Source organism: Biomphalaria glabrata, chromosome 11 (assembly GCF_947242115.1).
Source record: "Biomphalaria glabrata chromosome 11, xgBioGlab47.1, whole genome shotgun sequence".
NCBI classification, from domain to species: Eukaryota; Metazoa; Mollusca; class Gastropoda; family Planorbidae; genus Biomphalaria; species Biomphalaria glabrata.
This window is the reverse complement of record NC_074721.1, coordinates 40,518,480-40,543,736: the sequence shown is the minus strand read 5'-3', so window position 1 is coordinate 40,543,736 and position 25,257 is coordinate 40,518,480. Positions and strand designations below refer to the sequence as shown.

The window sequence follows — 25,257 nt, the reverse complement described above, 5'->3', positions numbered from 1 at the left end:
CCTTGGACAAAGCATCATCATAACTTGGAATGTTAAAAGGCATTCAAAAAAAACAACAAAGAAGAATGAGTTTGTAAAATAACCGGTTATTTCGGCTCAGTTGAATAATAGTTGGGACATAATTAGTTGAGTGCAAGCTTTGACGCTGATTCAACTCACTCGACATTAGTTGAGTGCGAAGTTTGTGAGGCTGATTCAGCCCTCAAACCGGATGCTTGTAGACCACCTTCAATAGCTTGAACACGACGTCATCACAAATATTGTTACAGTCAGTTCATCAAAATGAAGCTGTAGGTCAACAAGCTCAAAACAGGAGTCAGTGAAAAAAGCAAGCCTGAAACTTTTTATTGGGCTCCAACTATTCAACTGATGCACGTTTGCAAAACAAGAGTTAAAAAAAAGGATGAAAATATAAGCCATCAGATATATGATGATTGTGCAGGAACAGTTGGGATTGTCGTTTGTATCACGCTCATCTCTTATCCATTGAGACACTGTGAAGTGATGTAACCAGTGAGGTTTTGTAACAACTTTATTGAATTGTATTTAGGATATCTACAAACATTTGTGTACAAATGTGTGATAATTAACAGGTCTTTGACCTCTGCACTTAATGTGGTGATCAAAATGTATTTGCAATTCCCAGTGAAATCATTCTTTGAGTGCTTAGAAAAGGAAATTCATACGGATGTATAACTGTGTTAGACATTTCTATTCCGATTGAACGTTTGTAAAAATCAATAATTAAGTCACACTCAAGGAACATATGAACGTGTCCATCAAAGGAAATATCGCCGCTCGTGATGCAGCGCACACTAATCAACATTTGCACTTGCAGACCAACTAAATAGTTGCGGAGAAAACACATTTAATTGATGACATTACTATGTTTAGCTTAGGACTTTTCAAAAGCGAAGACTGGACTCTTTAGCCATCTTCGTGTTTATAGGAATGATTAATGGAGGACTTTTAAAAGCGAAGACTGGACTCCTTAGCCATCTTCGTGTTCATAGGAATGATTAACGGAGGACTTTTATAAGCGAAGACTGGACTCCTTAGCCATCTTCGTGTTCATAGGAATGATTAATGGAGGAATTTTAAAAGCGAAGACTGGACTCCTTAGCCATCTTCGTGTTCATAGGAATGATTAATGGAGGAATTTTAAAAGTGAAGACTGGGCTCTTTAGCCATCTTCATGTTTAAAGGATGTAGTTGAGGATTTTTTTTCAAAGAAGATCGGTCTCCATGACCATCTTCGTACTTATAGGAAAGGATATTGTATTCATTTTTGAAAAATTGAGGATTTTTAGCTGAGGACTAGATGTAGTAATATAGTCATCAATTGAATTGTTGATCCAAGACGAAATTGTTGGTTATGTCTGTGCATTTGTAGACAACCCAACAGTGCACATTCTTTTTCTTGTTTTGCATTTTTTCACGTGCTACAATGCCTTGGACAAAGCATCATCATAACTTGGAATGTTAAAAGGCATTCAAAAAAACAACAAAGAAAAATGAGTTTGTAAAATAACCGGTTATTTCGGCTCAGTTGAATAATAGTTGGGACATAATTAGTTGAGTGCAAGCTTTGACGCTGATTCAACTCACTCGACATTAGTTGAGTGCGAAGTTTGTGAGGCTGATTCAGCCCTCAAACCGGATGCTTGTAGACCACCTTCAATAGCTTGAACACGACGTCATCACAAATATTGTTACAGTCAGTTCATCAAAATGAAGCTGTAGGTCAACAAGCTCAAAACAGGAGTCAGTGAAAAAAGCAAGCCTGAAACTTTTTATTGGGCTCCAACTATTCAACTGATGCACGTTTGCAAAACAAGAGTTAAAAAAAAGGATGAAAATATAAGCCATCAGATATATGATGATTGTGCAGGAACAGTTGGGATTGTCGTTTGTATCATGCTCATCTCTTATCCATTGAGACACTGTGAAGTGATGTAACCAGTGAGGTTTTGTAACAACTTTATTGAATTGTATTTAGGATATCTACAAACATTTGTGTACAAGTGTGTGATAATTAACAGGTCTTTGACCTCTGCACTTAATGTGGTGATCAAAATGTATTTGCAATTCCCAGTGAAATCATTCTTTGAGTGCTTAGAAAAGGAAATTCATACGGATGTATAACTGTGTTAGACATTTCTATTCCGATTGAACGTTTGTAAAAATCAATAATTAAGTCACACTCAAGGAACATATGAACGTGTCCATCAAAGGAAATATCGCCGCTCGTGATGCAGCGCACACTAATCAACATTTGCACTTGCAGACCAACTAAATAGTTGCGGAGAAAACACATTTAATTGATGACATTACTATGTTTAGCTTAGGACTTTTCAAAAGCGAAGACTGGACTCTTTAGCCATCTTCGTGTTTATAGGAATGATTAATGGAGGACTTTTAAAAGCGAAGACTGGACTCCTTAGCCATCTTCGTGTTCATAGGAATGATTAACGGAGGACTTTTATAAGCGAAGACTGGACTCCTTAGCCATCTTCGTGTTCATAGGAATGATTAATGGAGGAATTTTATAAGCGAAGACTGGACTCCTTAGCCATCTTCGTGTTCATAGGAATGATTAATGGAGGAATTTTAAAAGTGAAGACTGGGCTCTTTAGCCATCTTCATGTTTAAAGGATGTAGTTGAGGATTTTTTTTCAAAGAAGATCGGTCTCCATGACCATCTTCGTACTTATAGGAAAGGATATTGTATTCATTTTTGAAAAATTGAGGATTTTTAGCTGAGGACTAGATGTAGTAATATAGTCATCAATTGAATTGTTGATCCAAGACGAAATTGTTGGTTATGTCTGTGCATTTGTAGACAACCCAACAGTGCACATTCTTTTTCTTGTTTTGCATTTTTTCACGTGCTACAATGCCTTGGACAAAGCATCATCATAACTTGGAATGTTAAAAGGCATTCAAAAAAACAACAAAGAAGAATGAGTTTGTAAAATAACCGGTTATTTCGGCTCAGTTGAATAATAGTTGGGACATAATTAGTTGAGTGCAAGCTTTGACGCTGATTCAACTCACTCGACATTAGTTGAGTGCGAAGTTTGTGAGGCTGATTCAGCCCTCAAACCGGATGCTTGTAGACCACCTTCAATAGCTTGAACACGACGTCATCACAAATATTGTTACAGTCAGTTCATCAAAATGAAGCTGTAGGTCAACAAGCTCAAAACAGGAGTCAGTGAAAAAAGCAAGCCTGAAACTTTTTATTGGGCTCCAACTATTCAACTGATGCACGTTTGCAAAACAAGAGTTAAAAAAAAGGATGAAAATATAAGCCATCATATATATTATGATTGTGCAGGAACAGTTGGGATTGTCGTTTGTATCACGCTCATCTCTTATCCATTGAGACACTGTGAAGTGATGTAACCAGTGAGGTTTTGTAACAACTTTATTGAATTGTATTTAGGATATCTACAAACATTTGTGTACAAATGTGTGATAATTAACAGGTCTTTGACCTCTGCACTTAATGTGGTGATCAAAATGTATTTGCAATTCCCAGTGAAATCATTCTTTGAGTGCTTAGAAAAGGAAATTCATACGGATGTATAACTGTGTTAGACATTTCTATTCCGATTGAACGTTTGTAAAAATCAATAATTAAGTCACACTCAAGGAACATATGAACGTGTCCATCAAAGGAAATATCGCCGCTCGTGATGCAGCGCACACTAATCAACATTTGCACTTGCAGACCAACTAAATAGTTGCGGAGAAAACACATTTAATTGATGACATTACTATGTTTAGCTTAGGACTTTTCAAAAGCGAAGACTGGACTCTTTAGCCATCTTCGTGTTTATAGGAATGATTAATGGAGGACTTTTAAAAGCGAAGACTGGACTCCTTAGCCATCTTCGTGTTCATAGGAATGATTAACGGAGGACTTTTATAAGCGAAGACTGGACTCCTTAGCCATCTTCGTGTTCATAGGAATGATTAATGGAGGAATTTTAAAAGCGAAGACTGGACTCCTTAGCCATCTTCGTGTTCATAGGAATGATTAATGGAGGAATTTTAAAAGTGAAGACTGGGCTCTTTAGCCATCTTCATGTTTAAAGGATGTAGTTGAGGATTTTTTTTCAAAGAAGATCGGTCTCCATGACCATCTTCGTACTTATAGGAAAGGATATTGTATTCATTTTTGAAAAATTGAGGATTTTTAGCTGAGGACTAGATGTAGTAATATAGTCATCAATTGAATTGTTGATCCAAGACGAAATTGTTGGTTATGTCTGTGCATTTGTAGACAACCCAACAGTGCACATTCTTTTTCTTGTTTTGCATTTTTTCACGTGCTACAATGCCTTGGACAAAGCATCATCATAACTTGGAATGTTAAAAGGCATTCAAAAAAACAACAAAGAAAAATGAGTTTGTAAAATAACCGGTTATTTCGGCTCAGTTGAATAATAGTTGGGACATAATTAGTTGAGTGCAAGCTTTGACGCTGATTCAACTCACTCGACATTAGTTGAGTGCGAAGTTTGTGAGGCTGATTCAGCCCTCAAACCGGATGCTTGTAGACCACCTTCAATAGCTTGAACACGACGTCATCACAAATATTGTTACAGTCAGTTCATCAAAATGAAGCTGTAGGTCAACAAGCTCAAAACAGGAGTCAGTGAAAAAAGCAAGCCTGAAACTTTTTATTGGGCTCCAACTATTCAACTGATGCACGTTTGCAAAACAAGAGTTAAAAAAAAGGATGAAAATATAAGCCATCAGATATATGATGATTGTGCAGGAACAGTTGGGATTGTCGTTTGTATCATGCTCATCTCTTATCCATTGAGACACTGTGAAGTGATGTAACCAGTGAGGTTTTGTAACAACTTTATTGAATTGTATTTAGGATATCTACAAACATTTGTGTACAAGTGTGTGATAATTAACAGGTCTTTGACCTCTGCACTTAATGTGGTGATCAAAATGTATTTGCAATTCCCAGTGAAATCATTCTTTGAGTGCTTAGAAAAGGAAATTCATACGGATGTATAACTGTGTTAGACATTTCTATTCCGATTGAACGTTTGTAAAAATCAATAATTAAGTCACACTCAAGGAACATATGAACGTGTCCATCAAAGGAAATATCGCCGCTCGTGATGCAGCGCACACTAATCAACATTTGCACTTGCAGACCAACTAAATAGTTGCGGAGAAAACACATTTAATTGATGACATTACTATGTTTAGCTTAGGACTTTTCAAAAGCGAAGACTGGACTCTTTAGCCATCTTCGTGTTTATAGGAATGATTAATGGAGGACTTTTAAAAGCGAAGACTGGACTCCTTAGCCATCTTCGTGTTCATAGGAATGATTAACGGAGGACTTTTATAAGCGAAGACTGGACTCCTTAGCCATCTTCGTGTTCATAAGAATGATTAATGGAGGAATTTTAAAAGCGAAGACTGGACTCCTTAGCCATCTTCGTGTTCATAGGAATGATTAATGGAGGAATTTTAAAAGTGAAGACTGGGCTCTTTAGCCATCTTCATGTTTAAAGGATGTAGTTGAGGATTTTTTTTCAAAGAAGATCGGTCTCCATGACCATCTTCGTACTTATAGGAAAGGATATTGTATTCATTTTTGAAAAATTGAGGATTTTTAGCTGAGGACTAGATGTAGTAATATAGTCATCAATTGAATTGTTGATCCAAGACGAAATTGTTGGTTATGTCTGTGCATTTGTAGACAACCCAACAGTGCACATTCTTTTTCTTGTTTTGCATTTTTTCACGTGCTACAATGCCTTGGACAAAGCATCATCATAACTTGGAATGTTAAAAGGCATTCAAAAAAACAACAAAGAAAAATGAGTTTGTAAAATAACCGGTTATTTCGGCTCAGTTGAATAATAGTTGGGACATAATTAGTTGAGTGCAAGCTTTGACGCTGATTCAACTCACTCGACATTAGTTGAGTGCGAAGTTTGTGAGGCTGATTCAGCCCTCAAACCGGATGCTTGTAGACCACCTTCAATAGCTTGAACACGACGTCATCACAAATATTGTTACAGTCAGTTCATCAAAATGAAGCTGTAGGTCAACAAGCTCAAAACAGGAGTCAGTGAAAAAAGCAAGCCTGAAACTTTTTATTGGGCTCCAACTATTCAACTGATGCACGTTTGCAAAACAAGAGTTTAAAAAAAGGATGAAAATATAAGCCATCAGATATATGATGATTGTGCAGGAACAGTTGGGATTGTCGTTTGTATCACGCTCATCTCTTATCCATTGAGACACTGTGAAGTGATGTAACCAGTGAGGTTTTGTAACAACTTTATTGAATTGTAATGAGGATATCTACAAACATTTGTGTACAAATGTGTGATAATTAGCAGGTCTTTGACCTCTGCACTTAATGTGGTGATCAAAATGTATTTGCAATTCCCAGTGAAATCATTCTTTGAGTGCTTAGAAAAGGAAATTCATATGGATGTATAACTGTGTTAGACGTCTTCATTTCTATTCCGATTGAACGTTTGTAAAAATCAATAATTAAGTCACACTCAAGGAACATATGAACTTGTCCATCAAAGGAAATATCGCCGCTCGTGATGCAGCGCACATTAATCAACATTTGCACTTGCAGACCAACTAAATAGTTGCGGAGAAAACACATATAATTGATTACATTACTATGTTTAGCTTAGGACTTTTCAAAAGCGAAGACTGGACTCTTTAGCCATCTTCGTGTTTATAGGAATGATTAATGGAGGACTTTTAAAAGCGAAGACTGGACTACTATTGTGATTAACATAATACACTCAATTGTCAATAATCTAATAATCAATGTCATAATCACAATTACTGTCCAACTTCAATTTAATATATATATACTTGTACTGCACAAAATTATTGACTTTACTTTATGAGAGATATAATATATATTGACACAAATTTAATATTATCTTGTCTGAAAATGTACAATTACTGTTTTTATAGTTACAATTCTCTAACCTCTGGACAGAATAATATGGCTATATCAAAAACCTGATAACTATGGCTTCAAGACACTTTAATGAGTGTAATCAATAATAAATAAATAAGCAATTAAAAACTTAACAATTGGCAGCAGTGAATGTCTGAATATCACAGTTTTATACAATTTTTACTTTTCTCGCCTTAACTCGACTGGTCCTCTACTGTATCAGCCTGGTTTGACCCATTGGTGTTGAAAAACACCATATCACCATTGATCTACATGGGGATTGTTTACATCATGTGTCAGTTTATTTAACTTAGGCTGCACTGCCCAGCATCACAGTTCAGTTACATTATTAGTTTGAGTATACCCCTATCATACTAAGTGTTGTTCCAGGACGTGGGGTTGTCTACGAAGATTTGAATTGTGAAATTGTGAACATATAATATTTACAAAAGATGTTTACTAAATGATGAATTGTTTACTCCCTGTCTACTAGTTGAACTGTGAATAGACCTTACTTTTAACGATTTCACTACATGCCATTTAACTCTTGTGATATAAAGGGAGAGTAATCTTTGAAGGATTACGGGCACGACACAGCCTAAATTGTGCCGATGTGCCAAACTCAAAAACTCAAACTCAACCCCAAGTGTTGTTCACCTCATGTCTGTTCTATCAGCTGTTGGAGCACCACAAGTGTCCTAATAACTGTTTAGGTTCCTTAAATGTCCTTTTAACTGTTGGGGCACCTCAAGTGTCCTATCATTTAGTAAGGCACTTTTTCTCTCCAACCAACTGTTGGGGCACCTCAAGTGTCCTATCATTTAGTAAGGCACCTTTTCTCTCTTACCAACTGTTGGGGCACCTCAAGTGTCCTATCATTTAGTAAGGCACCTTTTCTCTCCTACAAACTGTTGGGGCACCTCAAGCGTCCTATCATTTAGTAAGGCACCTTTTCTCTCCAACCAACTGTTGGGGCACCTCAAGCGTCATATCATTTAGTAAGGCACCTTTTTCTCTCCTACCAACTGTTGGGGCACATCATATCCAGTCACTTGTGTGAACACCTCAGGTGTCCTATCAATTTTTGGGGCTGCAACTATTAGGCTTCATATCACTTTTAGGATACATCAAATGTTGTAACTCTATCTCTATGTATATTTATTTATTTATTAGTTTTAATTACCATTGTTCTTATATAATCCATAGAATTTTTAAAAAATGTGATCCTGTTTATTGCTCCCAGAACCACTTTTTTTTTTTTTTTTTCTAGTTTCATTAACAATATACTTGAAATGTTTAATCTCACTTCTTTTTATTGAATGTTAGTTTTGTTTTGTTTACAGATATTAAGCTACAAAATTAGATTCCAATTTTTTAGGGTTCTTGTCAATAGTAAAGATTAGGAAAATGGTGATTGCAAAGTCTTACATATGAACAAAAAGAATGCTAAAGATTGGTCTCTTGGGGCTTGATTCAGTGAAAGAATGTTGGACTAGCAGAAGTGTTATGGAGTGTGTGTGTGTGTGTGTTTCTATGGTGACAGTGGGAAGAGGTTAGAGATTGGTTGTGAATGATGCTAAATATGTGGCATTGTTGTCATTTTGTCTTAGTTAAGACAGAAGACTTCAGAACGTGAGACCAAAAGGTTATGTTATTTTAGTGAGTTAGATTTTGTTTTGAAATGTTATATGCTATGTTATATTACTGAAGTCTTCTACGGTGATTTCATTTGATCACAAGCTATTTTGTCTATGTTATAAATTTTATATTTAGTTTTGTTCACAAGGAAGTTATTCAAGTTATTTGAAGTTTCATTAGTTAAGATATACTACGTCTACCACAGTTTAGTTGTCTACCAGAAGTTTGATGCTACAAGTCAATGACTGTCAACACCAAGAAGACTAAATTAAATAAAGCTATGTCTATTTCTACATCATTTTGTTGCTACTAACTTCTAGCCTGGTGTTACTAACAACTAACTTGAAATGGGAGAAGTAAATTATTATCTAATTCATACTCAACTCTTCAAATTCCATATAATTGTAGAGAACTGACATGAAATAAAACATTAACAAAATGTGTATTATTTTTGTAACTTTCCCTCCACTTTGCAATTTTTTCCTCCTAGATTTTCATCATTTTTTCCTAAAGTCATTTCAGTTGTAAATTATTTTGTGCAACAAGTTACCAGAAAAACGTCAAGCAAGAGAGGTCACTACACTAAGACTTTGTCTTCTCATAAGAATGGATTGTTTTCTCAAAAGAATGGATAGCTGCCTGGTCATGTGGTATGTGCCCTGGACTGTTGTGGGGTCATCTTGATGCTCATATCTTGCCTGATGCTATTTATTCTGCTGGACATTTGGTCAAGAAAGTAGATTCTCTTCAGCTCTCAAGAAACATTCAAAACATGTCAAACATTTGACAAGAATATCAAGTGCAGTGTACATGTAAGTAATGTTGAAACATTATCTGATCTCATTTATGCATTCTTGAGGACAATCTGCAGCCACTAAACCAGTTACATCAGATCTGGATAAAGTTTTCGCTTCCTCTTCATTAAGGCTAGAACAGAAAGATTTTATAACTCTTTTACTCCACTCTCTGTCTGCGTGTTTCATGGTCAATTGTCACATCACTATGAAACTTAGTTCATTAAGCACTGGCTGTATAAGACTGTGTGTTTGTATGTTTTGTGTGTGAATGTTGTTCCTGTTTGTATCTATATTGTCATTGCTATAGTGGTAATCCTAAGGATAATTGTAATCAAACTGAATTTTCATTTTTTTGGATCTTATCTCGTGGAAATTTTAAACTTGACAATCTGCTCTTTGCTTACTTTTTGATGTTTAAGTACATTCTAAAAGAAATGCAATACATAAGGATAGAAAAAGAAGAGCAAACAATATAGAGATTGGCTGAGGCAATATAAAGAAAGTGAGATCAAATAAAAGAATTTATAAAAAGATTAAACCTACAGATTTTGAAACAATCTAAGACAGTCTCTGCAGCTATTTGGAAACAATCTAAAAAGTCTCTGTAGCTATTTGGAAAGATTGATATTGCCAACTAAACAAAACAAATTAGTTTGGACTACAAGCAAAAGAACTTAGAAAGTTGTGATTTTATTTATCTAGAAATGCACAAACTTTATAGCAGAATTTTCACTCTAACTATTAAAACTTTCTGTATTCTGTACACCAGATACACTACATAGCTAGTTATTTATTGTTTTCTGGCATAATTGAAAATCTCCAATAAATTCCTTAGACTTTAAAGGCTTAATAAACCTTACAATTTTTTTTCACTTAATTAATTTGGGTTCTTTGCTGTCTTGGGTGTATTTTTTTTTTCTTTAAAGTTTATTCATAAAATACTAAATTAAAACATAAAGTCAAAGCTGCATCATCATAATAGTTTTATTTAACATGATAAGAAAAGCAATAGAATTTTTTTTTTCCTTTTCAAGGCAAAAGTTTTTCTTATTTATTTTCTTATTCTTATTTAGACCAACATGATGAAAAGGTAGATTAACATGAAGATGTAGACCAACATGAAGATGTAGACCAACATCAACATGAAGATGTAGACCAACATGAAGATGTAGACCAACATGAAGATGTAGACCAGCATGAAGATGTAGACCAACATGATGTTGTAGTCCAGCATGATGAAGATGTAGACCAACATGAAGATGTAGTCCAGCATGATAAAGGTGTAGACCAACATGATGTTGTAGTCCAGCATGATGAAGATGTAGACCAACATGAAGATGTAGACCAACATGAAGATGTAGACCAGCATGAAGATGTAGACCAACATGATGTTGTAGTCCAGCATGATGAAGATGTAGACCAACATGAAGATGTAGTCCAGCATGATAAAGGTGTAGACCAACATGATGTTGTAGTCCAGCATGATGAAGATAGACAGACATGAAGATGAAATGTAAACCAAACTATTGATCAAGAATAGGGAATAAAATGGTAAGCAATGCTGTGTATATCTCTTAATGTATTTTCTTTAAACTAAACCCATAAGAAAAGCTTTGACAAGTTTTGTGTTTCACTGACTATGAAAATGTTTTAATCAATTTTTGTTTTCTTAACAGTGAACATCTTGAGAAGGAAAACAATTCCTAGAGGCCAAGACACAGACACACCGGATACATTAACGATTGTTTCCTTTTCTACCATCATTTAGAGACTTCCTTGTGCTCTAAGGGAACCTGCCATTATCTTTTGATAGCTCATTGTCGGTGAAGATGTTTTTACATACCTAGTGCATCTGAAAGAAATGAGCATTTCCTTAATGCTACTTCAAAACCAGACCTTCTCAAGACAATCTTAGTGACCAAGCTGCAGTAGGAAACAAGAATCCTTCCAACCTCAGGTTGAGTACCCATGCTCACCTACTAGAGTGGCGACACAGACTTCTACACACACAGTTATACATTCTGAACCCTGTAACCCAACCTCACAACATGGTTACATTACTAGAAGTTGTCCTGAAGTTAGGAAAACTAACAGATACAATGAATAGAACAATCATTTCTTATACCAGGTACAACTAGTCAAGTGATGTACTTTGTAAGAACTAATTAGTTGGAATTACCATAATTGACTTGTATCTTGTTCTATATTTAGGTATATCTTGACAATTAGTCAAGTCATTTGTTCAATTAAAAAAAAAATATTCCTTTTTTTCCACCTCAATCTTCTTGTTTCAGTTCGAAATGTTTTTATATTTTTTGTTTTTGGAGGAGGGAAGTTCTATGGTATAGTACTGGTACCATTATTATTATTGTATTAAGCAAACTTGTATATGTATGTTTATTCATGAATACTAATGAAGAATATCACTTCTGGGTCATCTACCGAAAATGTTGTAAACACTATACACATATGTCTTCAGTTAACTTTAGATATTCTATAGAGTCACAACACACAAAGCCTTGCTACATATTGCTTAATTCAATTTATTATCTCCCCTGCTTTTGTGTGCTATCATATTAATGTTCATTAGTGTCACATCCCTGCACAATTTGTTCTATGATTTTTATAGTGTAAATAGTGACTTGACATTATTTAGCTCTACTAAAATATTGTTATAGTATTATATTTAAGATAGAACAGTTAACATTTACTATGCTGTTATTAATATAAAAGCTTTGCTGTGTTGCTATAAATGCGGTGTTGAGGTTGAGTCTAAGGACATCAGAGATGAGAAATGTAGTTATACTCCCCTTAACAGTTCAAACTAAAATGTTCCATAAATAGTCTATTCATATTTACTATTTGGTATTGACAGACTTCACTAAAGCATTGAGCTCATCCCCTTAGTCTATTTAAAACTTTCAAATACTAATTCACTTTGTCTTATCTATTGGTGATCATGGGGTATGAACACTCACTGTCCTGGTTAGGGCTAGGATGTAATCTCTATTTCTGATGGAACACATGTAAAACCAACAGTAGACCTAGACTTTATTAACAGGTCATGCAAACATTTCTTCTTACCTGGCTCTCTCAGAGCTATTTTTATGAATTTTTATTTTTTACTACTTTTGTAGGCTAGTGCTAAGCTGTATGCTTGTACTTTTCCCTATTATTATATGGGTTAGTGCAATTCTGTTTCCTGTACTGTTGACCAGTGGTCTGTATGTCAGTTTTAATTATTCTGTACCTGGGACTGCCTGTAAGTTTCAGAATTATTTTTCTTTTTTTAATTTTATTATGTGTAAATCTATTATCTAATTTTTTAGCAATATATGTTACATTATTTTTCTAATTGGAACAACTGTCAAAATAATTGACAACATGTTTTAAAAAATATGGCCAAGCCACGCCCAGTGCTGTCTTAATGGCCACTTCTAATGTTTATGTACTATATTTTGTCCTTATGTTTTTTTTTTAGCTGCTGTGTTTTGTAACTGCTGCTTTAGTCATTGAAATTAAAGTCTCATTTTTTAAATTTCTTCTCAATGTTTCTTGATTTCTTTTAATTCGCTAGATTTGTTTAGTTGAATTGTCTGGTTGCTTAGGTGACTCGAGCCCCTTGGCCACAGACTGAGGTGCACATATACAACGCACTCAGTAGCGTTACCTTCTGGCAAATGTAACTTCTTGTTAGTCCAGGCTAGACATGACTTGGGCCCCCGCCACGCTAACATAATACTAATATTCTCTTAAATCATTGTAGACAGCATTGAGACCACCCGTGTCCCTAACAAGACAGAATTATCTTTTGCTTTAGTTGAAGGAAAGTGGAGCCAACAGTTTAAAGCTTCTCTAGAAGTCACTTGGAGGTGTGGTGGCTGAGCGGGAAGGTACTTGGATTCCAAACATGGGTCCAGGGTTTGAAGACTAGGATTTTGAATTTTAGGGCTATTAGGCACCTGTTCACCCAGCTCTAATGGGTTCCTGACATTTGTAAAGGGAGTTGGTCAATGTGCTGGCTATCTGACATACCCATTGACCACGGAACACAGAAACAGATGAGCTTTATATCATCTGCCCTACAGATTGCAAAGTCTGGAGAGGGAAGTTACACTTCAATATATTTTTTAAAAATTCGCTCTACATCAAAAGCTTCCAATTTTTGTTAGTCATTCACTTCATCTTTGAAATGATTGAATATTGAGGTCACATTAGATTAGTTGACTAAGAGTTTGTATTGTAGAGGATAATCACTGACTAAATCTTAATAGCGCTGCCTGTCATATCTTTTTAGTAATTTTCCATTTCATGTTCATTGAAGTAATTACTGCACATTTCAAGGTGTATTGAGGCCATCACAATGACCTGCTGCAGTTACTTCCCTTTACTATTAAGTTTCAAATACATTAATAGTTATCTCAAAATATGAATTCAGTAACATGATTTATGCGGACCAAACCTCGATGATACATATATAAATGTAAAAAGACTTGTATACATATTATTTATCCAAGAGGTTGTTTAGTTGCTTTTAAATTGGAGTTATGTCCTTTTGAAACAGTTATGATACCAATTTGTTTAGCCAAATATTGTGCTAGACATACTACAAATTTAAAAGACCTGATACCCAAAGGGATTCAAAGATCAAGATTCTTCATGTTGCAGTTTTTCATTGATATATTTATTTTAGAAGCAGCTTATTATTGTATTAGGACAAAGTTAAGATTTATGTTTTTCTTTGTGAAGCTGCAGTCGCAGAGCCTTACAATATAGTTGATTATATCAATTCTAGAACAAGCTTTTTTTTTTAAAAAATTATTTAACGTGTTAAGCTAATTGACCTGGTTCCATAAGGTTGGAATTGTTAGTAGTGATATGGATATAAGCACCCTGCTAGCAACTCTTAAGACAGTTTGAAGCATACAGTGCTACTCCCTTACAGTCTGTAATCTCAACTGTATTGGCATTTGCCATTCCTTCCAATAGCTGCATGGAGAGGGGGGAACTGCTGAGTGGGGGACATCATTCCAACCATAGCTGATGCCTGGGAAATGAGATGATCCTTCGCCATAGAATCAGATCAAAGTTTGAGATTTGCTGATAGTTTAGACAGAATTTTGCTCAAAGACAAATATTGTTACAAAGCAATGAGCTAAACAAACCTGTTTGTAAAACGTTTTTAGTGACATAAGGAAAATAATGATTGAAATTTGTACAATTTTAGAATAACTAAATCTAAGGGTTACTGGGGGGTAAAAGCAGCCATTTTGTTTAGTACCAGTACCTGGTAAATATGTCAACACATTGGACTAGGGTAAGTTACATAGCTTAAAGACATCCGTACAACTTTAAAAAAAAATAAAATTATATCAGACTTCATTTGAGTGTCAGCCTGAGTGATTCAGATCCTCTAGCTAAAGAATTGGACTGACACCCAGCTGAAGTGCTTCCTAGCTCTGCTGAACAGCAAATAATAATGTGACATGGTTTCCTCTTTCTACCTGCACTGGGGCACTGTGAGTTTCAAATTTGGCCTACAAACTGCATGAAATGCAGGATATCTGGCATAAACCAGTGTCAAGGGGGCTTGAGTTCAAATTCTGATTTGTTTTAGCTGAGCAAAGAAATGTCAGAAATATCATTTCCCCATATAGGCAATACAAAAGTAATTTGAACAAAAAAATATTTAGCACAGACTACTTACAATTTAAAAAAAAAAAAAGCAAAATGGTTCTAATATTGTAAAATGAAGGCCACTTTATTGCAAAGTATACATAAATATAAAAATGAGTCAATAAAATCAATGTATAAGAGGCACAGCTTATTTAAAGTTAACAACCAACTTTTTGGAATATCACAATAATACTGAAACTGCTGCTTATATAAATGTTTATTGGTGGTCCTGATATTACTTTTAGTAGTAAAAGATTGTGTAGAATAAAAAAAAAAAACTTCATTTAGACATTTGATTTTGAAAGGGAGACAATTCAATTAGAAGTTATACTACCTAGAATTTAAAAAAAAATATAATGGCAATATATCTACTGTAGAAAGATACAAAGGGATAAAACTAAATATCAGTTGTTATTCTTAAAATAAAAAAAAATGTATATTTAACACATTTGCATATTCTGTTCAAAAAATATAAACTTGATCAGAACATTTTATTGTCAACGATATTATTGCTAGAGTTGTATACCCTCTTAAACAGATATTTGTTCTGTCAAAACCAAATTTTAAAAGCTAATCAGCTTGCAGATGTATCCACATGGTATAAAACTCTGCCAGGTCATTGTTTAATGAACAATGTAGTGAACACCCAGGACTATACTTAAATACTTTATGTAAACTTAATAACATTGACACTACCAACAAGGTCTAATGTACAAAGAATCTCCACTGAAGTCTGTCAATGAATATAAAAACTATAATGTAAATAAATAAATGCCTTTAATATGATATTCATATTCTACTAATATACAAACATAACAAAATTAGTATAAATTATAAAAAAAAATTAAAAATTATTCAGTGCAGAAACTACATTAAATTTAAGATGTTTTTAATATATAGCTGTAAAAACCTTAATTCTATAATACAAACAAATATGCCATTGTACAATATTTCATTTACAAAACATACCCGGTAATTGAATAAAATCTAGTAATTCAGCAGTGTTCAGAAGTAACATTTTCATATAGAACTCTTCAAAGAAAACTACAGTTGATATTGCAGATATCAAAAAGTATTAGTAACAAGTTAAATACATGCCAGTGGTTTCAAATAAAAAATATATCCAGTTATCATTAGTTCCTAAGTCTACCTATACTGGAAAACTTTGTTCAAAAAAGATTCTACATAAAGAATATGTAATCTCAAAAATTAAATTTAATGTTCTATATTTTTTTAGCCTTTTAAATTTTTGATGGACTCCTGTGATTGATTAACTTTACTTGTGTTATTCAACCACAGAATTCCATCAAAAGCTCTTAATTTCTTTAAGACATTATCTTGTTGAAAAGTACAGTTAGCTGTGTCAACTCTCTTTAATGCCTATAGTCATTAACAAATATATTTCAAAGAAATCTTTGTTTAATTTCTAACTTTAAGTCAACAGTCAAAGTAAATGAATAGCAGGTACCTGGTAAATTTAAATTAAAAAACAAAACATTGTAAGTTTTTTCTCTAAGTGTTTTACAATTTCAGATTCAAAGACAAAGTTTATGAACATGTTCGTCCTACATTTGTAAAACAAAAAATATGGTTAATGTCTTTAAACTCATACAAAAACACAAGGGAAATTTAACACTGTCACAGCATAAAAAAAAACAACTCCAATTAACCTTTGACCTTATCTTTCTTGGACACTCTCAGCATAAAGAAAACTAAACCATTCATGAACAGTATTGTCTTGAGCATCAAAATGTAAGTGTTATGTGGTGACTACTAAAAGTTGTGTACACTTAATCTTTTATCACTGAATGGATGGAAGTCTTTCTAGACAAGTCAGCAATGGATTTCAGATATCCCTCACCAGGGCCGGTCCTAGCTATTGCGGGGCCCTATGCGAAACGGATTGCGAGGGGCCTTGTCTGGGTAGGGATAAGCATAATGTCAAAATTAAGATTATTTTAGTTAGAAAATATTCTTTGCAAAAAATTTTAATTAAATGAAAGCTCACAATGCTGTTTTTATTTTTTGGCAGCCCAAATATGACAATATTGTCCGTTTTTCATGAGACTTTAATAATTTCGGGAAATTTCCTGAAACTCAGGAGGCCGTGGAAACCTTGTTATTATATATAAGTTATAATGGTTTAATTAAATAGCGCGGGGCCTATAAAAGCGCGGGGCCCACTGCGACCACATAGGCTGCAGTGGCCTAAGACCGGCCCTGTCCCTCACAGCTTCTGTGGTTGAATAATTCCCAGAGAAAAAAGCCGCTTAGAATAATATCAGTTGAGCTTGACCATCACTTAAGGTGATAGGCACTATATTAAAAAAAAAGATTAAGCTAAACAGAATTGACAGGCAATGTGTCATTAAAAAAAGACACTTTCTAACTTTAGAATCTACAAACATTATAGATAGTAGAAAAGTAAGCTATACAGTTGCCTACTTTTTCTTGTTTTAATACCGGCATCTTTGATTTTCATTGCATTCTACTTATCTTATAATCATGAATATCTTTAATTATCTTAGTCATTGAGGCTTGGACAGGACATGCAATACTTAGATAATTGTCAGTAACATAATATTAGGCTATATAAATATCCAGTCTATGTGAGCCTTGGTACAGCAGGCATATCCAAACACAAGTGAGTAGCCTTCTTCTGTAAGGTACTTGTGTAGTTAAGGAAGATCTCATATTTGTAAACAGGCCAACATTTTAGGCTCCTTAGCTGACAAATCTTTTGGACATTCTAGAAGAAAATAAATGCAATCAGGGTTTAATATAAAATATTATCACCTCTTGAATTTTTTTTGCAGAAGCTAAGAAAGAGACATCTCAAGTAAGATATGATGATCTCATAAAAAGATAATATAGATCACAAATTATATCACATAGATCTTAAACAAGATAAAATAGATCTCAAACAAGATAAAAGAGATCTCAAGCAAGATAGTATAGATCTCAAACAAGATAAAATAGATCTCAAACAAGATAAAAGAGATCTCAAGCAAGAAAGTATAGAGCTCAAACAAGATAAGATAGATCTAAAACAAGATAGTATAGATCTCAAACAAGATAAAATAGATCACAAATTAGATCAGAAAGATCTTCACAAGATAAAAAAGATCTCAAAAATATAAGATAGATCAAAAGTTAAATCAGATAGATCTTAAATAATAAAAAAAAAATCTCAAACATGATCAAAGAGATCTCAAACAATAGAGATCTCAAACAATATATATCTCAAACAATAGAGATCTCAAGCAAGATAGACCTCAAACAATAGAGATATCAAGCAAGATAAATCTCAAACAATAGAGATCTCAAGCAAGATAGATCTCAAACAATAGAGATCTCAAGCAAGATAAGATAATAATGAAACCTGACATCAAACATAAAAGCAGCTTCTTGAGAAGAAGATGAAGAAACTGTAGTAATACATAGATAAGCCACAAGGAGGACTCGAACTTCGGACCTCAGAACCATCCCCAACGCATAGCAGTGACCAGATGCAAGTCTTCGTCTTCCTCGTTCTCATTTCATAGATGAGGTTGCGTGTCAATGTGTTATGCGCCAGGAGGCCCATTGACTCCGACTTCAGCCTGCTTTTCTTTTTGGGTGTGCTCCCATAGCCTTTGATCATCCAAGATCATCTGCAAGGCAGCAGGTGTTTATTTTCGGAGTTGTCTCTCCTAGATGAACTGCTACATCTACCCCGATTAAGAGTTAAAGCACTCTATACTTCCTTATTGCAATCATTTCCCTATATTTCTGAGATGTTTTTAGTAAATATTCTAACCAATGGAATACTTCACCTCATCCTCCATGACTGCAAACCAGTTGGTCCGCGGCTGTTTATTTGGTATTCGCAGCAAACCCTTATATCTAAGGGTCCTTTTCCTTTGCCACCTGGGGACGCTCTTGGTAGAAGGTGGTAGCTCCCACAAGCAGATGCAAGTCAAACTTGGAAGGCAGGCTTAGAAACCAGAACTGTTGAGATGACAGTCCAGAGTGTATACCACAAGCAGCAATTCCTGACACTTTTTTTTTCAAATAAAAAATAAATTCAACATGCGAACTAATATCAATAATGATTTTCAAGGTATTTCAAATGTTTACAAGGTCAAAATTCTGGATCACACAAGAAGAAACTAATAAATAGACAATTGTAATAATGACAAATGTCTTTTCTTCTGAAGATGAAGGATGAGTGGAGTGTTTCAGGTGACTAGAGACAAACCCATCTGGACAGAATTATACAGATATATAGAACACTAGCTTCAAATCACATAATTTGTGTATCAGGATAATAACAAAAGTGAAAAAGAAAATCATTTTACACGGATGCAGAATGGCATTTGACAATAGTATTAGTATTTATATAACAGTCAAATTCCAAGTGAAAAATTGGCATGTTTTGAAATTAAAGACACATGATAGTCAACTTTAGTATTTATATTCATAATTATCATGAAATCAGACTGGTCATGGCAACATTTTTATATGCTTGTAAATCTGAGATGATGACTGCAGAACTAGAGAGGAGGATCCTAGCAATGGAATTGAGATGCTACTGAAAGATCCTAGGAATTACATACAATGACCTCATCACAAGCAAAGTGATTAGAAACAGGATTAATACAGCAATTGAATAAAAAAAAACTCAAAATTAAACTCTATGGCAATATCACATTGTCCTCAGGGCCCACAAAGACCTTCCTTCAAGGAACAGTTCCAGGAAAAAGAGGCAGACAGAGAAAGGGATGGGAAGACAACATTAAAGAATGGACAGGCCTTTTATTGAAAGAAATTCTATCCAAGACAAAAGACAGAGAGGAATGGAGAAAGACATTCAACAGATCTTGTGAGGTGCCCCAACAAACTAAGGGATAGGAGAAGGTGAATGTTACAGACCATATCAAGGTGAGAAATCATCAGTCAAAACAGAAATTTGAACAAAAGCAAAATAATAGCAAGCAGTTTGATACAAATATAAACCAGTTTGATACAAATATAAACCAATCTAACTCAACAACTAAACCCATGTTTTTAATTCTGACTTGCCACTTATTTAAAAACCTCCTTCCTTCTTTTGGGCACTCTTTCCTAGACTGTTTTAAATCTTTAAATTTTTCTCTGCATGTTCATCTGCAGATGAAATAAACTAAGAGCATTCATAAGCCCCCCCCACTCTAGTGCCATCTTTTTGCATTATCTCATCTTCTTATCTTATAAAATACAGATGATTATGTCCTACCCGTGTCCCTAGGTCAATGTAGTCACGCATGTTAATTAATGACTTTAATTCTGCCACTGGTTTTACTGGCTGACTCAGGCAACCCATGCCATGCTCTAATAGCACTAGGGAAGAAGGAGTACAAATTTGTCTTACCATATAGAACAAGGAATGTGCGTTTTATCTTTGTGTCTTTCTGAGTATTTTATTAGGTTTTGTATTTGAAGATAATGGTTCAGTGTTGTATGTATTATTGCTCCTTTAGTCAACTCTTTTATCCTAAGTGTTTCTAAATTCAACAATTTTACTAAAGGTGTTACTATAATCAAATGTGAATATCTGTTTGTTATGAATCTTACAGCTAGAAGACCGTTGATCTTTGTGACTGTACAGGGCACTCCCATTAACATTGGTCAGTGATACAGTTATACTCAAAAATGAAATACTCCATTAAACTGTAGTGTCTCAATAAAGATATTCATTCTGTCTAAACCAGCTAATCAAAATGCTGATCTATTGGTTCACATGGTATAAAACACTGCCCAGTGATTATAAAATGAACAATGTAGCAACACCCAGGACTTTACTTCAATACTTGATGTAAACATAAGCCCTACCTCTAAGACTAAGGTAACTTTGTCCCATAAGCCTAGAGGTTGATTACAAACTATTTATTAGATAAATGTATTCAGTCTAAGACTTACTATTTTCACACCTGTCACCATAGTAACCCGGTGCAGCACACTCACACTTGAATGTTCGAACATGATTGGAGGTAGTAATTGGTGAACAAGTCAAGTGCCGTTATCTCTGCATGGTTTACGATATTCACAATGTTGCCATGACCTGTAGAACAATGGTAGAAATTTAGTACAATTATATTTAATCTGTAGTAAGAGAAAATGAATAATTTAGTTTTATTTTGGCGGTGCTGTGGCTGATAGGGACAACACTTGGCTTCCAAACTGAGGGTCTTAGATTTAATCTTGGTGAAGACTGGGATTTTTTTTTACAATTTCAGGATTCTTAGAATGCTCATGAGTCCACCCACCTCATGGGTACCTCAAATTCGTTAGGGAAAGTAAAGGTGGTTGGTCATTGTTCTGGCCACATGACACCCTTGTTAACCATTATCCATAGAAACAGACCCTTACATCATCTGCCCTATAGATCGCAAGGTCTGAAAGGGGAATTTTACTTTACTAGTTATATTTAGTGCATTGAAATAGTTTTATGACTAGGATACTGATAATGAAGATAAAACATTGGAAATGTTAAAGATAGAACCATTCTTTTTAGAATAAGAATGCTTTTTTTTAGATCATGTACTGAGTTTTATGTCATTCTTATTAAGATAATCAAATTTTCAATATTAGTTAAAACAGAGGTCACCAAATCTAAAACAATGTTCACTTGGCTAACATGGACACATATATACCAGTTAAGGTTTATTATTGTTGTTGTTTCCCATATATTCTCCAAACATGTAAATGAATTTAAATTTCAAGGCATATTTCTCAGTCTTTTCCTTGACTCCATCATAGAGCCATTTCTAAAAAGAACATTAAAAGACAAACAGGGAATCAAAATGTAACTCTCAGTGGCTTCATAACCTTCATTCCTTATCCACAAGCGGCCATTCCATGGTAGTGATGGAAATTCAAGTTATATATAATGTAGAACATAAAGTCAGGGAAACTAATGATAGGAAAGGAAATCAAGCTCCTGTAACAATTGAGCTTAAATAAACTTTTACAAGACTAGGATTCCATAAGGTTGTTATTGCCAGAAGTGGTAATGGATATAAGCACTTCCATAAGGTTGTTATTGCCAGAAGTGGTAATGGATATAAGCACTCCCATAAGGTTGTTATTGCCAGAAGTGGTAATGGATATAAGCACTCCCATACGGTTGTTATTGTCAGAAGTGGTAATGGATATAAGCACTCCCATAAGGTTGTTATTGCCAGAAGTGGTAATGGATATAAGCACTTCCATAAGGTTGTTATTGCCAGAAGTGGTAATGGATATAAGCACTTCCATAAGGTTGTTATTGCCAGAAGTGGTAATGGATATAAGCACTTCCATAAAGTTGTTATTGCAAGAAGTGGTAATGGATATAAGCACTCCCATAAGGTTGTTATTGCCAGAAGTGGTAATGGATATAAGCACTTCCATAAGGTTGTTATTGCAAGAAGTGGTAATAGATATAAGCACTTATGGATATAAGCACTCCCATAAAGTTGTTATTGCCAGAAGTGGTAATGGATATAAGCACTCCAATAAGGTTGTTATTGCCAGAAGTGGTAATGGATATAAGCACTCCAATAAGGTTGTTATTGCCGGAAGTGGTAATGGATATAAGCACTTCCATAAGGTTGTTATTGCCAGAAGTGGTAATGGATATAAGCACTTCTATAAGGTTGTTATTGCCAGAAGTGGTAATGGATATAAGCACTTCCATCAGGTTGTTATTGCCAGAAGTGGTAATGGATATAAGCACTCCAATAAGGTTGTTATTGCCAGAAGTGGTAATGGATATAAGCACTCCCATAAGGTTGTTATTGCCAGAAGTGGTAATAGATATAAGCACTCCAATAAGGTTGTTATTGCCAGAAGTGGTAATGGATATAAGCACTTCCATAAGGTTGTTATTGCAAGAAGTGGTAATAGATATAAGCACTTATGGATATAAGCACTCCCATAAAGTTGTTATTGCCAGAAGTGGTAATGGATATAAGCACTCCAATAAGGTTGTTATTGCCAGAAGTGGTAATGGATATAAGCACTCCAATAAGGTTGTTATTGCCGGAAGTGGTAATGGATATAAGCACTTCCATAAGGTTGTTATTGCCAGAAGTGGTAATGGATATAAGCACTTCTATAAGGTTGTTATTGCCAGAAGTGGTAATGGATATAAGCACTTCCATCAGGTTGTTATTGCCAGAAGTGGTAATGGATATAAGCACTCCAATAAGGTTGTTATTGCCAGAAGTGGTAATGGATATACGCACTCCAATAAGGTTGTTATTGCCAGAAGTGGTAATGGATATAAGCACTCCCATAAGGTTGTTATTGCCAGAAGTGGTAATGGATATAAGCACTCCAATAAGGTTGTTATTGCCAGAAGTGGTAATGGATATAAGCACTCCCATAAGGTTGTTATTGCTAGAAGTGATAATGGATATAAGCAATCCACAACCTATAAAATGCTACGAATGGCATGAGTCTCAATTAGCTTCTGATAAAATGTGGCTCAGAGATTGGGTCCAGCAGAACTGTTATTATTGACAGGAGAAGGGGCAAAGGCCAACAAGTGGCGCCTAAAACAGTAAGCTTTGCAAAGGAAGGGTTTGTAAACTTTGACTAGCTACCCATCTAAGACGAGAAACTCTTAAGGTAAATGAAACTCTTAATCCAAACCTCTGCTGCCTGACGGCTATACATGAGAAAATCTTCGGAAGGAAAAAATCAGGAGGTGGTGACTCCTAGGCAGATTGCAGCACACAGTGGCACAACCTGAGATACTGCTGATTCCAAACTGTATGAAGTACCTGCCATTCATTTGGACATGTGGATAGCAGGGAACTGTTGTGTGGGTGACATTGTTTCAATCTTATGTAATGTCCAGGTTTTCATCTTGAGATGAACCATAGTTATTCCATGACTGAAGGAGGCCAACAAAGACTTTTAAGGGAGGTCAACAAGAATCACTTCCACATTTCAATTCATTTGAGATAAACTAATTCTGCTGATCAAAGGTATCCAAGGGCTACAATAATAATAATTATAATTTATAAGAGTGCTGTTAACAATCATGATGTAGATTCAAGGCGCTGTGATTACATTACAAGCATAAACATGAGAGCTAAGAGGACAAACTAATCTAAAAAAGTTAATTACAGAAAACAATAAGGCAGAGGTAGCTATCAAACATTGGCTAATATTATAGACATAAATATATCGAAGAAGGACGTTTTGGCGCAAGGGATGTTTTGGCATGAAATACATAATGCACGTTCATTGTATTATTTCTTTAAAAAGAATTATGCATATTTATGTTTTGCAGGAGGGTTTGTGTTAAGAAATATTTTTTACGTACAGAAGAAGAAATATTTTTGTCCGCATTTTTTGTTTTTGGTATTTAAGGAATGAGTATATACAAGAAGTGAAATGTGCCCACAAGAGAGGGGGCGAGATAGGTGTCACAGGTAATGACTAGTTCCAAGGAGATGATTGCCAGACGCATGACTCCAACGAACAGTGTTCAGTGATGGTCTTGTCTTCATTTGTTTAACTATACCTGCGTCAATGCGAGATGTGTCACCAAAATCACCCCTACCCAATTTCTCAAAATATATCTTTTCAAAGTATCTTAGTGTCGTGAATTTGTTTCTACCTATTTTCGCCCCTAGTGTTTGTTTACATTGGTGGATTCACGTTAGAGTTTGTACTGACCACATTCCGTGTCTTAATCTTTACTATGTGTGGAGTTATTGTCGTCATTCAGCATAATAGAACTTTAGATGTTAACATGGTTTTTATTATATGAAAGTATTACACTAATGTCAAATAAAAAAATTGTCTTTTGGAAAGAAATCGAAAAATGTCATCCAGTGCGATTAGCAGAACTCACATATAAATAAAGGGGATGGGATAGCATGTCATTACCATTCAGGAATCTGACTTTTTATAGGCCTATATTCATGAAATAAGCAAAGCCTTTATATTTATAAAAAAAAAACAATTCGCTGGAAGGTGTTAGAATTAATAAATATTATGGTAGAGTGAAATAAATACGCTATAAATATGTTATAAACGCTACATGCTTTTTAAATTATGGTTAAATTATATCATGCACCAAATCGTTCCCAGTGCCAAATTAAATAGGAGCTTCCACAAAGTGCTTTTACTAGCAATTTGTTATCAAAA

At 34.7% G+C, this 25,257-nt stretch overlaps 2 long non-coding RNA genes across 6 annotated transcripts in view; one reads left to right on the top strand and one right to left on the bottom strand.

Moving 5' to 3' along the window:
• LOC106075222 (uncharacterized) overlaps nucleotides 1–12,956 on the top strand; it is a 45,707-nt gene extending 32,751 nt beyond the window's left edge. For 3 of the 5 annotated variants that reach the window (XR_008773746.1, XR_008773748.1, XR_008773744.1), the window contains exons 10-12: nucleotides 9,131–9,429; nucleotides 10,488–10,965; nucleotides 11,091–12,956. This is a non-coding gene — a long non-coding RNA (uncharacterized LOC106075222). Of the gene's footprint in view, nucleotides 1–9,107; nucleotides 9,430–10,487; nucleotides 10,966–11,090 lie in introns of all 5 variants that reach the window. The other 2 variants (XR_008773747.1, XR_008773745.1) reach the window with 2 other exon arrangements.
• Nucleotides 12,957–15,154: 2,198 nt separating this feature from the next.
• On the bottom strand, nucleotides 15,155–22,198 carry LOC129921845 (uncharacterized). The gene is made up of 2 exons (XR_008773830.1): nucleotides 21,031–22,198; nucleotides 15,155–17,839 (listed from the first exon to the last, which is right to left on the bottom strand). It is a non-coding gene; the product is annotated as an uncharacterized LOC129921845 (long non-coding RNA).
• Nucleotides 22,199–25,257: the final 3,059 nt, after the last annotated feature.